A 12,524-nucleotide genomic window follows, 5' to 3' on the forward strand; every position below is an offset into this window, starting at 1 on the left:
ACACATGCTATATTGGGCCTATCCTCGTTTTGTTCATTTATTCACTCAAAAGCATTTATCATCTTTCTTGGGCTGAGTAACAAAGATATAGTCATAGACTTTGTCCTCAAGGTGCAACTAACTAGTTTAATGGGATGGGTCTGGGTAAACAGATACTTACAATCGAGTGGGGGAAAATGCTGTGAAGAGGTGCATAGAGGAGACCTGAAGAGCACACAGGGACACCTAATCTGTTCTGGGTGGATACAGCCAGGGCTTCCTTAATGAGGTGGTGGCTGAGCGTAGGACTTCTAAGACGAATAACATTTAGTTGAACAGAGAAGAGGAGTGGAAAAAAAGGTCACTGCAGACAGAGAATAGTGTGTATACAGAACACATACATGAGTGAGCAATTAGAGAGAAGGAGCTGGAATAGCAGAGGGAGCTGGTTGTCCACAACTTACGGCAGTCACTGCTATCGGATCCTGGTCTTCTCATTTGCTGACATTCCTTCTTACACCATTTCCACGCAGCCCACCAGTCACCAACTGATCAATGTTGGTCTTCCATATGAAAACTCCTTGCCATCCCTTTTGCACATACGTTGTGTTTTCTCTTCCCTTACACGTCTCCAAATCTACAAACTTCCCTGCGTCTGCCTCCACACTCCTCACTAACTCCTACAACAAAGAGGATGAAGTCCCTGTGTTTACCTAAAGTCAACCTCTATACCTGTATTTTGGATTCTGTCTCCTACCTTCTCAGGAAACTTCTACTGATTCTCTTATACTCTCTCTCCACATGGTACCTTTTCTGACTTTTCTCACTCCATTTTTTCCCTTGGTTAATTATTTATTTTCCCCCTTGAAGGTGATTTTTTAAAATTTTTATTTGTTTTTAAATTTAAAGACCATAAAATTCATCAGTTAGACAGTTGAATGAATTTTGGCGAACTCGCACAGGCTTCTACCCACCACCACAATGATAACAATTCCACCATTTCTCCAAAATTCCCTCTTGTTGCCCCTTTGTAGTCACCCCATCTCCTTGCCCCCACTACTGACAACCAGTGTAATTTTGTGTTGTTTCCTGTCCCTGTAATTCTGCGTTGTTCCTAAGATCATATGGAATAAATGGAATCACACAGGTTGGGGCTTTTTGAGCCCCTCTTCTCTCATGTAGCACAATGCATCTGGGATTCATCCATATTCCTGTGTGTGCATCACGCACACACCATTTCTTTCACTACTGAATAGTATCTTATTGTGTGGATGTAACGGTTATCCGGTTTATCCGCTTACTCACTGAAGAACATTTGTTTCCAATTATGTGTGGAAACATATAAGGTTGCTTTGGCAATTATGAATAAAGTTGCTATAAACATTCACATACCAATCCATATAGATATTTTTATTAATGTTTTAATTTCTCTTATAAATGTCCTCTTTTCCAAATTCCACCTAAAATAATCAAAACATGGGTAGATTTCATAGAGGAAAAATATCAGTACCCCCTGCTATAACTTTTTAAAGAATTTTTAAACATGTTTTTAAAATTTATTTTTGAGATAGAGCACAATCAGAGGAGGGGCAGAGAGAGAGAGAGAGAGAAAGAGGGACACAGAATCTAAAGCAGGCTCCTCACCATCAGCAGAGAGCCAGAAGTGGGGCTCAAACCCATGAACTGTGAGATCATGACCTGAGCTGAAGTCAGATGCTTAACTCACTGAGCCAACCAGGCGGCCCCCTCCCTGCTATTATTTTAGGGCTGTGGTACTGCCTCCCTGTATGTAGGCAGGAATCCCAACAAAGCCGGCCCACTTTCTCCACTCTCTGCCCTGTCCCTGCCTTTGTGCAATCCAGAGCACCCAGATGGGATACTGCATTTCAGACTTGGATTCAAATTAAAGGTTCCTGGGCATCTGCCTCTGGGCCACTGGGGCCAATTTAACATAAATTTCTAACCCCCTCATCTGACCACATTCCAGCACAGGGGATGAAAAATTATGTTTTCAATACCATTCTTTTTTTTCTTTTTTTTTACTTGAGAGAGAATATGCAAACAGGGGAGAGGAGCAGAGGGGGAGAGAGAGACAGAGAGAGAGAGAGAGAGAGAGAGAGAATGAGAATGAATCTTAAGCAGGCTCCATGCTCAGCATAGAGTTTGATGCAGGGCTTGATCCCATTGACCCCAGGGTCAATACTTGAGCCTAAATCAAAAGTCAGATGCTCAACTGACTGAGCCACCCAGGTGTGCCTCAAAACCATTCTTAACTATGAAGATGGCTATGTGACACAGCTTTGGTCAATAAGAAATAAGCAGAAGATATCAGTGTGACTTTTAAGAAAGTCTTCCTTTCCTGATAGAAATTCTGAGAAGTAGCAAGCATTGTTTTTTTTCTTGGCTGGCACTTTGTTTTGTTTCAAATGAAGAAGTAATGTCTAGAATCATATTATTTTATAATTGAAAGTATTATATAAGTAGATGGATAAGTTTAAAGAAATTTTTAAAAGATATCAAATATGTGAAAGAGTATCACATAATTATACAAATGGTCAAAGCTTTGGAAATCAAAGCTGCTAGAAATGAAAATTATATTAATAAATGGGAAACTCAATGGATTCATTACATAGTTAGAAATTGCTAAAGAGAGATTTATTGAACTAAAGAACTGAAAGATCAAAAAATGTTACCCAGGATGCATCAGGAATTAAAAAAAAAAAAAGAATAAACATAAAAGACAGAGTGAGTAGGTCTAAAAGTTTCTGTTCCCGAAGGCATAAGGGAGAGATAATATTTGGAAAGATCTTGGCTAGGAATTTCCAGAATTGATGAGACACTTATCCCCAGACTCAGGGCACCATGTGAATCCCAAGGTAAAATAATTAAAAAAAAAAAAAAAAAAAAGACACACATTCATACCATCGTCGAATTGCAGACAAAGAGAAGTCTTAAAACAGAAGAGAAAAGTATATTACAATTAGATTGCAACTGAGTTCTCAAAATTAAGAGTTTGAAGGCAAAGAGATAACAGATTTACTGCTGAGAAAAAATTTGTCCACCAGGGGCTCTTGGGTGGCAGTTGGTTACGCATCTGATTCTTGGTTTCAGCTCAGGTCATGATCTTACTAACTGTGAATTCAAGCTCTACATCTGGTGTCAGCACAGAGCCTGCTAGGGATTGTCCCTCTCCCTCTCTCTGTGCTCCTCCCTCATTTAATTTCCCTCTCTCAAAAAATAAATGTTAAAAAATTTTAAAAATTATTATCCAACAAAGATGTGTATACTCATGTTTTTTCTGTTATAAATGTGAAGTAGCGATATTTCCAAACAAATAAAAACAAAGAGTTAACATCGACAGACACTCTCTTGAAGCAGTATCTTGAGGACATACTAAACATGAAAAATCATCTTTAAGGAAAGCCTGAAGAAATGGCAAACACAAGTGGTAAATACGTGATAAATGAAAACCATCACTGACTATATAAAACATTAATTATAATGTCTAACTGAAGGAGTAAAAAAGCAAGGCAAGACAGAAGGAAAACACTGGAAAACAGTAGCATGATACCTGAAATGGGGGAGACAGAAGCTGAGGGCTCCAAGATATAAGTATAGTTTTGATTAACTCCTTAAGTTTATTAAGTTAACCATGCATGTCACAATTTTTAGGAAACAACAAACAAACAGAAATAGAGGGTTAGCTTATATGTTAGTGGAAGAGAGAAAGTAAAATGGGAAGAAAGCTTAATTCAAAAGAAAACAAAACAGGAAAGAATATCAGGACTAAAATAAGCATAATATAAAAGGGCAGAATAACCTCAAAATACTGTTGGTAATGATATAAACAGATGAATCTCACTTGTTAAAAGTCAATGATTTTCAGAACGGATTTTTTAAAAAAATCCAGCTATACCTTGCTTACAGTATTTACAATTACTTACAATATAAGAATATAGGAAATTTGCAAGTAAAAGAACAGAAAAAAAATATATATAAGACAAAACTAACTGAAAGGAAGAGTTTACTGTTGTATAAATAACAGAAAAGATGCATTTGGAAAGCAAAAAACATTTCTCTAGGTAACAGGAGAACCTAAGGACAAAAGGTTGAAATGGTCAGAAAGATATAAAAAGTGCCCATATTATAAATATAAATATATATATATATATATACACACAAATAAAGCAAAACAGATAAAATTACAAAAAGAAACTGAAAATCTACTATCATAGTAGGAGATTTCTAAGCATGTTTTTTGATAACTGATATGATGGAGAGAAAAAATATCTACAAAATATGGATTGGGTAATGCATATATAATGTGGTAATACCATATATCATATAATGTGGAAATCTTTTCAGGCACATATAGCATATATATAAAAACTGAGGCACTTGACAGAACATTAAGCAAATATCAAACATACCAAATAATAGGCAAAATATAGTCTATATGTCTGATCACATTCTAATTAAATTAGAGCAGTAACACTAAAAAAAAAACTATTAGGGGTGCCTGGGTGGCTCAGTTAGCTAAGCCTCCGACTTCGGCTCAGGTCATGAGCTCACGTTCCTGGGTTCGAGCCCCGTGTCGGGCTCTGTGCAGACAGCTCAGAGCCTGGAGCCTGCTTCCAATTCTGTGTCTCCCTCTCTCTCTGCCCCTCCCCACTCATGCTCTGTCTCTGTTTCAAAAATAAATAAAACATTCAAAAAAATTTTTTTAATAAATTAAAAAAACTATTAAATGTGGAATTTTCAAAACATGCTTTCAGGTAAAATATGTAGATCAAAGAAAAAACATACTTGAAATTAGAAAACACTTAGATGAGAATGATAATGATAATACAAAATATCAAAATTTGTAGACAGTTAAAGTAGTACTTCAAGGGAAATTTATTGCCTTTTTAAAAATGTTTTTTATTTATTTATGAGAGACAGAGAGAGACAGCATGAGTAGGGGAGGGTCAGAGAGAGGGAGGCACAGAATCCGAAGCAGGCTCCAGGCTCTGACTTGTCACCACAGAGCCCGACGCGGGGGCTCAAACCCATGAATCGTGAGATCATGACCTGAGCCGAAGCCGGATACTTAACTGACTGAGCCACCCAGGCACTCTAAGGGAAATTTATAACCTTAAATGCCTATCTAAAGTTTCAGTTATGTAAGATACATAAATTCTAGAGATCTATATATAGCATTGTGCTTATAGCTAATACTACACTGCACATTTAAAATTTCGCCAAAGAGTAGATCTTATGCTAATGTCCTTACCACACAAAAATACTATTACCAATACTCATAATAATAATAGAGAAGATGGGAGAAAACTGTAGGTGATGATAGATATGTAAATGGCCTTAGTGATGATAATGGTTTCATGAATGCATACTTATCCTCAAACCTATGGAGTTGTGTACATTAAATATATTCAGTTTTTCACATCAATCATGCCTCAATAAAATAGGTTTAGAAAAACTGAAAATTACTGACCTAGAGATATAAGTAAAGAAATAAGAAATAATTGAATAAATCTAAGGAATGAAAAAACTATCATACAGTCAAAAGAAGAAAGAGTAAACAAAAATGAAATATAATCAATAAAATTCATTTATTAGTCTTTGAAAAGACTAATAAAAACTGACAAACCTCCAATGATACTGATCAAAGAAAAAGAGAACAGAAACAAATGATTAATATTAGAAATGAAAAATTTGGCCCAGCCACAGATGGGGGCAGAAAATAAAAAGATAAGATTATGCAGAGCTTCAAGTCAATGCATTTAAAACACAAAAAATCTAAATGACCAAATCTATTTATAAAGAAAGAGAAAACTTGTATAGTGCAATAACAAAGGAATGGAATCAATTTCCCCCAAAGTGACACTGGACCCAGAAGGATGTATGGCTCAATTCTACTAAACATGAAAGAAAAGATTATTATTTCAATTGTACAAAAAATCCTCAAGAGAAAAGGAAGAGAGAATGCTCCATCAATTCATTTTGATCACAAAACCAGATGAACAGAAGACAGGAAAACAAAATCAGAGGCTGGTCTCACTTATGAATTTAGTTACAAAAATCTTTAACAAAATATTAATAAGCCAAACAACTGAATAACACACATACATTTATGCATATCCATGTATATGAAAAACAATACATCATGAACAAATAGGATTTATCATAGCAATGTTTTTATGAAAATTAGAAAATAAAACAATATACTTTATCACATTAGAAGATAAAAGGAGCAAAACATATCTGGATAAATTCATAAAATCACCTGATAAAATTCAATATCAACTCAGGTTTTCAAAGTCTACAGCCAATGACCAACTTGGTATAAAAATTCAAGTATTCCTTTTAGGATAGGGAACAAGGCAGATTACTCTGTGGGCCTTTGTGTCGGCAGTCTTGGCAAATACAATAAAGCAAGTAAAAGGGACAGTTGGGAGAGAGAAGTCAAAAGGAAAGAAAAAAACAAAACTGTCCTTATTCATGCATGGAATAACTGTCAGTATACAAAACTCAGAAGAGTCTGTGGCCAATTTATGAGACAGTTATACCACACCAAGTGTTGGAGAGACCACAGACTAACGTGGGCTCATGCACTACTGCTGGGATTGTTGTCAAACCTCTTTGAGATGTAATTGTCTTTGATCCAGCAATGGCATTCCTAGGTATATACCCTAATGGAAATTCTTGCACATATATCCCAGGAGACATGTACAAAAATCATACATACAGGGTCTGGGTGGCTCAGTGAGCATCCAACTTTGGCCCAGGTCATGATCTCAGGGCTGGAGAGTTCGAGCCCTGCATCAGGCTCTGTGCTGACAGCTCAGAGTCTGGAGCCTGCTTTGGATTCTGTGTCTCCCTCTCTCTGCCCCTCCCCTGCTTCTGTGCACGCTCTCTCTCTCGCTCGCTCTCTCAAAAATAAATATTAAAAAGAAACTTTAAAAAACATACATATAGCAGCATGTCTTAAACCAGAAAAAACTTAAATTAATTCAAATATCCATTGACAAGAGACTAGGTAAATATTTTTTGAGAGAGAGGGCACAAGTGAGTGAGGGGCAGAGAGAGTGAAGGAGGGGGAGAGGAGAGAGAGAAAGAGAGAGAGAGAGAGAGAGAGAGAGAGAGAGAGAGAGAGAGAGAGAGAGAGAGAGAAGTGGAGCTCGTGCTCACCCAAAGCAGGACAGGAGCTCACCGAAAATGGGCCCTCAGGTTCATGAACTCTGAGATCATGACCTGAGTTGAAATCAGATACTTAATGACTGAGCTACCCAGATGCCCAAAAGACAAGATAAATAAATTATGATACACTATACGATGAAATGCTAAAACATCCCTGCCCAAAAAAAAAATGAGTATAGTACATACATGAACATAAATGATTCAAAACAAAATACTGAAAATAGCAGTTTGCAAAAGAATACATACAATACAATTTCTCCACAAAATTTCAAAAATAGGCAAAACTGAACAACCTATTCTTATGTGGTAAGGCGATTTTTAAAACAAGGGAATTATAGCTCTAAAATTCAGTTTATCATCTCTGGGGAAACTTGAAAGATGGAAGAAAGTCATACTGAGAGCTTCAGAGAGATAAATAATTTTCTCTTTCTTAAGCTAGATTCTAGATTGATTGATGTGTATTTTGTTATTATTATTAAATTATACATATACATTCTATATACTCTTGTATGAGTCATCTATTTCATTGAAAAAAGCAAAAGCTTTGTCCGACACAAGGAGAGAAGCCATCAAAGTCTCTGTCAGAGACCTGCAGCTTCAGTAATCCCTTCCTTCAGATGTTCTGTTCCCCAGTTCTGCCACTTTTCACCGCCTCGGAACAATCCTGATGTCAAGGGGATGACATGTCTGAAGGATCATGAGTGGAAAAAATGACAGGGTAGGATTCAGTGGATTTTCATGAAGATTTAGCTCATGAGACCCCAGCGATGGCTGACTCCAGCCACATCCACATTATGGAAGGAACTTGGCTTCCCTGTCATCAGCTGGAAACCAGGGCTTTCTTTGGGGTTTTTCAATTTGTTGTTCCCTTAGGATCAGTTATCCAACCAATGTTAGTATTTTCAGCACTAAATGCAGGCGTGTACTGAAGCCAGCTCTTATCAACTGGCACCAGCTTGCAAGAGCCAATGTGAGCATCCTTGGCCAACTCCACCTTCAGTGATGTCACACTGGTCGTTTGAAGTAAGTCCTGCTGGGAGAATTTACTCCACAGAAATAAACAAATGTGACAAATCAGGTCCCCTTCTTCTCCCTCCACCCTCCCAAGCCAGATGTTACACATCTACCAGGATGCCACTGAATCTGACATAGCTGTACAATCATATGATAATACTTCAGGAATCATGGTGCAATGGAATGAAACATGACTAAATTAATAAACTTCTTCAGTGAGACTGCCTGCTCCATTTGCATTCAACTGGCCTCTCTGAATACTTATATTTCCTCCTGAGTGGTTCTAGGTATACACTCTATCAGGTCTAAAAACGGCCTCAGGGATTTAGAAGACAGAACAGGAAAATTCCTAAATCAGCCACTGAAAAATATGGGACTTTGCAATGACTCACAAAGTCAAATTTTGACGGACATGTAAAGTTTTAAAATCCCTAACATTAAAAGAGAGTCGCTGCTACTGTCAACTGTACCCTTTCCTCTTCTGAACTGGGGTCCATATCGGCATGGAGGGAACCTCAAACTTCCACTGTTACCAGGTGAAAACTCTGGCATTTTCCCCAAATTAAGAGTCTAGCTGAGATGATCAGAGGATCCCAGAGAAAGTCTCTGAATCAGCTTCTAAGAGGGCCAGTGAGAGAGGGATTCCTGAACGCTCATTGCCTATTCACCAGGCAGTCAGTGATGAGTAGGGTACACACAAATGTCAACACTCAGGTGTAACAACCCATGTTCAGCCAGACCACTAAACTCATGCTCTCCCAACTTCGACCTTCCCCAGATGCTGTCTTCTCTCTTGTTGACTGAAACATGTCCCACAGGGATGCATCACAGTCTTATTGATTGATATGGCTTCAGTTGAGAGGTCCAATTAAACTATTCTTTTTACACTCAATAGCTGCCATTTTGTTCCTTCACAGGAAGGTGTAAGGATTAGTTTTCATATGACTGCTATCATGTATAAAACCCATAATCTACTTGGAGAAATAGGGAGATTTTCTTTTTTTAAATGGAAAGGTTAGTTTATGGGTTTGACACTGCATAACACTCCTCTCCAACCGAATCAGTCCCTGGAGTCTCACCAAATTAGCCCCTCATAATGAGCTTCATTTTATTCAGTAAGTGCATATTAATTATTTTACTTCCAGGCACCATTCTAGAGGCTGGGCACATAGTGAACATGCCAGATACGGTCTGCACACTTACAGAACAGTCTAATGGGGAAGGTCTGATGAGTAATGACAAAAATCCAGACTGTCATGGAAACAAATACTAAAAAAACCTACCCTCCTAGTCCAGGTGTCAGATACAAGTTCTCTGAGGAAGTGGCATTTATAGTGGGATCTAAGAGCTTAGTAGGAGTTAGCCAGGCAAAGAGAAGCAAACCAGTTTATATGATCATTTTGAGACAGCTTTTCATGAACTGACTAAACTGGCTTGAAAACCTTAGTCCTAATTCCTATTTGGTCATTATTTGGCTGTGTGAGCCTGGCTGAACTTCCTAACAGCCCTCTACCTCAGTGCCACATGCCAGAGGATTTCAGATGACAGAACCTCTAAGGCTCTTTCTGGCTATTCAATCACAAGGCAAACATCCAATACACAGATTAATATCCAGTTAGTACAAGTAACAACTGCTTTTCTGAACAAACTTTGAGCAACATAATATAGCACATGATATTTCCAACAATAGGGTAGATGCTCAAAGAAACTCCTCCAGGTAAAAATACTGGATTACTAAATCCTTTTCTTTTTTTTTTTTTTTTAACATTTATTTATTTTTCAGAGACAGATCATGAGCTGGAGAGAGAGAGGAAGGCACAGAATCCGAAGGAGGTTCCAGGTTATGAGCTTTCAGCAGAGAACCTGATGCAGGGCTCAAACTCATGAACCGTGAAATCACAACCTGGGCCAAAGTCAAGATGTTTAACTGACTGAGCCACCCAGGTTGCCCCTAGAAAATCCTTTTCAATGCATCGCAGAGCTGATGGGACAAAAATGCAATTTTTCAGTGGCCAGAAACAATAAAGTATGAATCTACAGAGGTAAGTAAGCTCTGGACCTGGAACTTTAATGAAGGTAAATGTGAATCTCTAGTTGTTTAATGTGTGGTTTTTAGACGGTGGTGGGCGAACCCTGCATAATACTGGAGTCCTAAAGATTAAGGGTCACATCCTTAAAGGATAAGCAAAAAAAGAATGTCTGCCCTGCATAAGTAGAAGCTAGAGACATATCATGTCCTGGACTTGCTCTAGGTAAAGCAAGAAAAAAAATCTCCCCTGCCAGTTTCTAACCATTAACACAAGCCTGCACTTACACATTTGGAGCCTATATTCACCCTACTTCTCTGTTGTCCCAAAACCCTTAAGCTCAAAATTAAGTTTAGAACGGCTCCATGTTGGTTGGCTCACAAATCATCTCTGAAGGAATGCACTTTAAACCCAGAACATGAAATTTTCTACTGACAAAGTTCCAAGTCAGATGACCTCACAATCACAAATTAAATACAAGAGGTAACAAGGCATGATGAGTTAGTCAATGGAAATACCAAACAAAACTATCAGAGCTACAAAGATTATAGCTGTTGGAGTTAGGAACAACAGAATATAAAATTAAAGTTATTTTGTATGGAATGATAAAAGAAATAAAAAAGGGAACTGAAAGTATGTTGAAACAAAAAAAGAGAGACTATTAAAGATATTAGGCAAGTGTGAAAACACTGCAAATGATACTTCTACAAATGAAGAGTGGTAAATGGGTGAGAATTTTCCAGAACTGATAAAAGGAAACAATCTCATATTCAGGAATCCCATAAATCAGTCAGAATAAATAAAAATACCACTTAAAATGTTAACAGTTAAACTATGGAACACTGAATAGGAAAGCAAGATATTGAAAGCAATAACAGAAAAAAAATTGTATGCAAAGGAAAAAACATTGCACTAAATGTCAACTTCTTAAAAGCAAATGTAGGTCTGAAGACTAGACAGCTTTGTAATGCCAAAATCAAAGTAGCTGAGAGTTTTGTGTCCCACCTTTCTTCATACCCAGAAAAACATTCTAAAAACAATAGCAAAGTAAAGACACATTCATAATTATGGCTTTCAGTTGAAGGTTATTACTAACTTACAGATACCCTAAGGAGGTCAGGCAGGAAAACAAATATGCCAACCTTCTTTTCCTCACTACTTAAACCTAAACAGAAGCCAGAGACTAGAGGAGTTCTTTTCAGTTCAAAGAAAAATAAACAAATCCCCCAACGCCTCCAGGATCACCAAGGAAAAGCAAAAGGAAACTAGCCAAAATAACCCCCCAACTAATTTTATAAAACAAGAATTACCTTGGTTCCAACCCAGATAAGGACCATATGAGAAAGTAAATTACATGTATCACTAATCAGCACAAATTAAAAAATGCTAAACAAAATATTAGCAAAGTGAACTTAACAATATATAGAATAGGTAATACGTCAAAGCCAGTTTTGATCATACTAGGAATATAAGATTGGTTCAAAATTTTAAAATTGATCAATATAATTCAATAAAATAGCAAATTAAAGCAGAGAAAAACCTCACAGGATCACAGCATTTGACAAAACAAATACATTTTTTTGAGAGATACATTCTTTTTCTTAATTTTTAAATTTTTAATTTAAAAAATTTTAATGTTTGTTTATTTTTGAGAGAGAGAAACAGTACAAGATGGTAACAGGAAGAGACAGAGGGAGACACAGAGTCTGAAGCAGGCTCCAGGCTCTGAGCTATCAGCACAGAGCCTGACACAGGGCTTGAACCCACAAACCATGAGATCATGACCTGAGCTGAAGTTGGATGCTTAACTGACTGAGCCACCCAGGTGACCCTTTTTAATTTTTTTTAATGTTTATTTTTGAGAGAGAGAGAGAGTGTGTGTGTGTAAGTGGGGGAGGTGTAGAGGGAAAAGGAGACACAGAATCTGAAGTAGGCTCTAGGCTCCAAGCTATCAGCACAGAGTTCAACGTGGGGTTCAAACACATGAACTGCAAGATCATGACCTGAGCCCAAGTCGGATGCTCAACCAACTGAGCCACCCAGGCACCCCGAGGGATACATTCTTAACATGATAAAAACATCCACAAAATATCTACAGCAAAATCATACTCCATGAAAATGGTAGAAACATTTCACTTAAAAGTAGGAACAAGTCAAGGATGGCTGCTACCATAATTATTATTTGGCATTATACTGGAAATCCTTGTCTGTTAACTGAATTAAAAAATAAAAGTATACAGATTAGAAAAAAACCACACAATACTATCATAATTCACATGTCTGATTACCTACAAGGAAAATTCAGAA

The 12,524-nt window shown here is 37.4% G+C and overlaps 1 protein-coding gene across 3 annotated transcripts in view; it reads right to left on the minus strand.

Annotated features, from left to right (window-relative positions):
* The window catches only part of SYT9 (synaptotagmin 9), a 188,041-nt gene that overhangs the window by 105,390 nt on the left and 70,127 nt on the right, over nucleotides 1-12,524 (minus strand). The gene's annotated exons all lie outside the window — the stretch shown is intronic.

Source organism: Suricata suricatta, chromosome 11, assembly GCF_006229205.1.
Source record: "Suricata suricatta isolate VVHF042 chromosome 11, meerkat_22Aug2017_6uvM2_HiC, whole genome shotgun sequence".
Lineage (NCBI taxonomy): Eukaryota > Metazoa > Chordata > Mammalia > Carnivora > Herpestidae > Suricata > Suricata suricatta.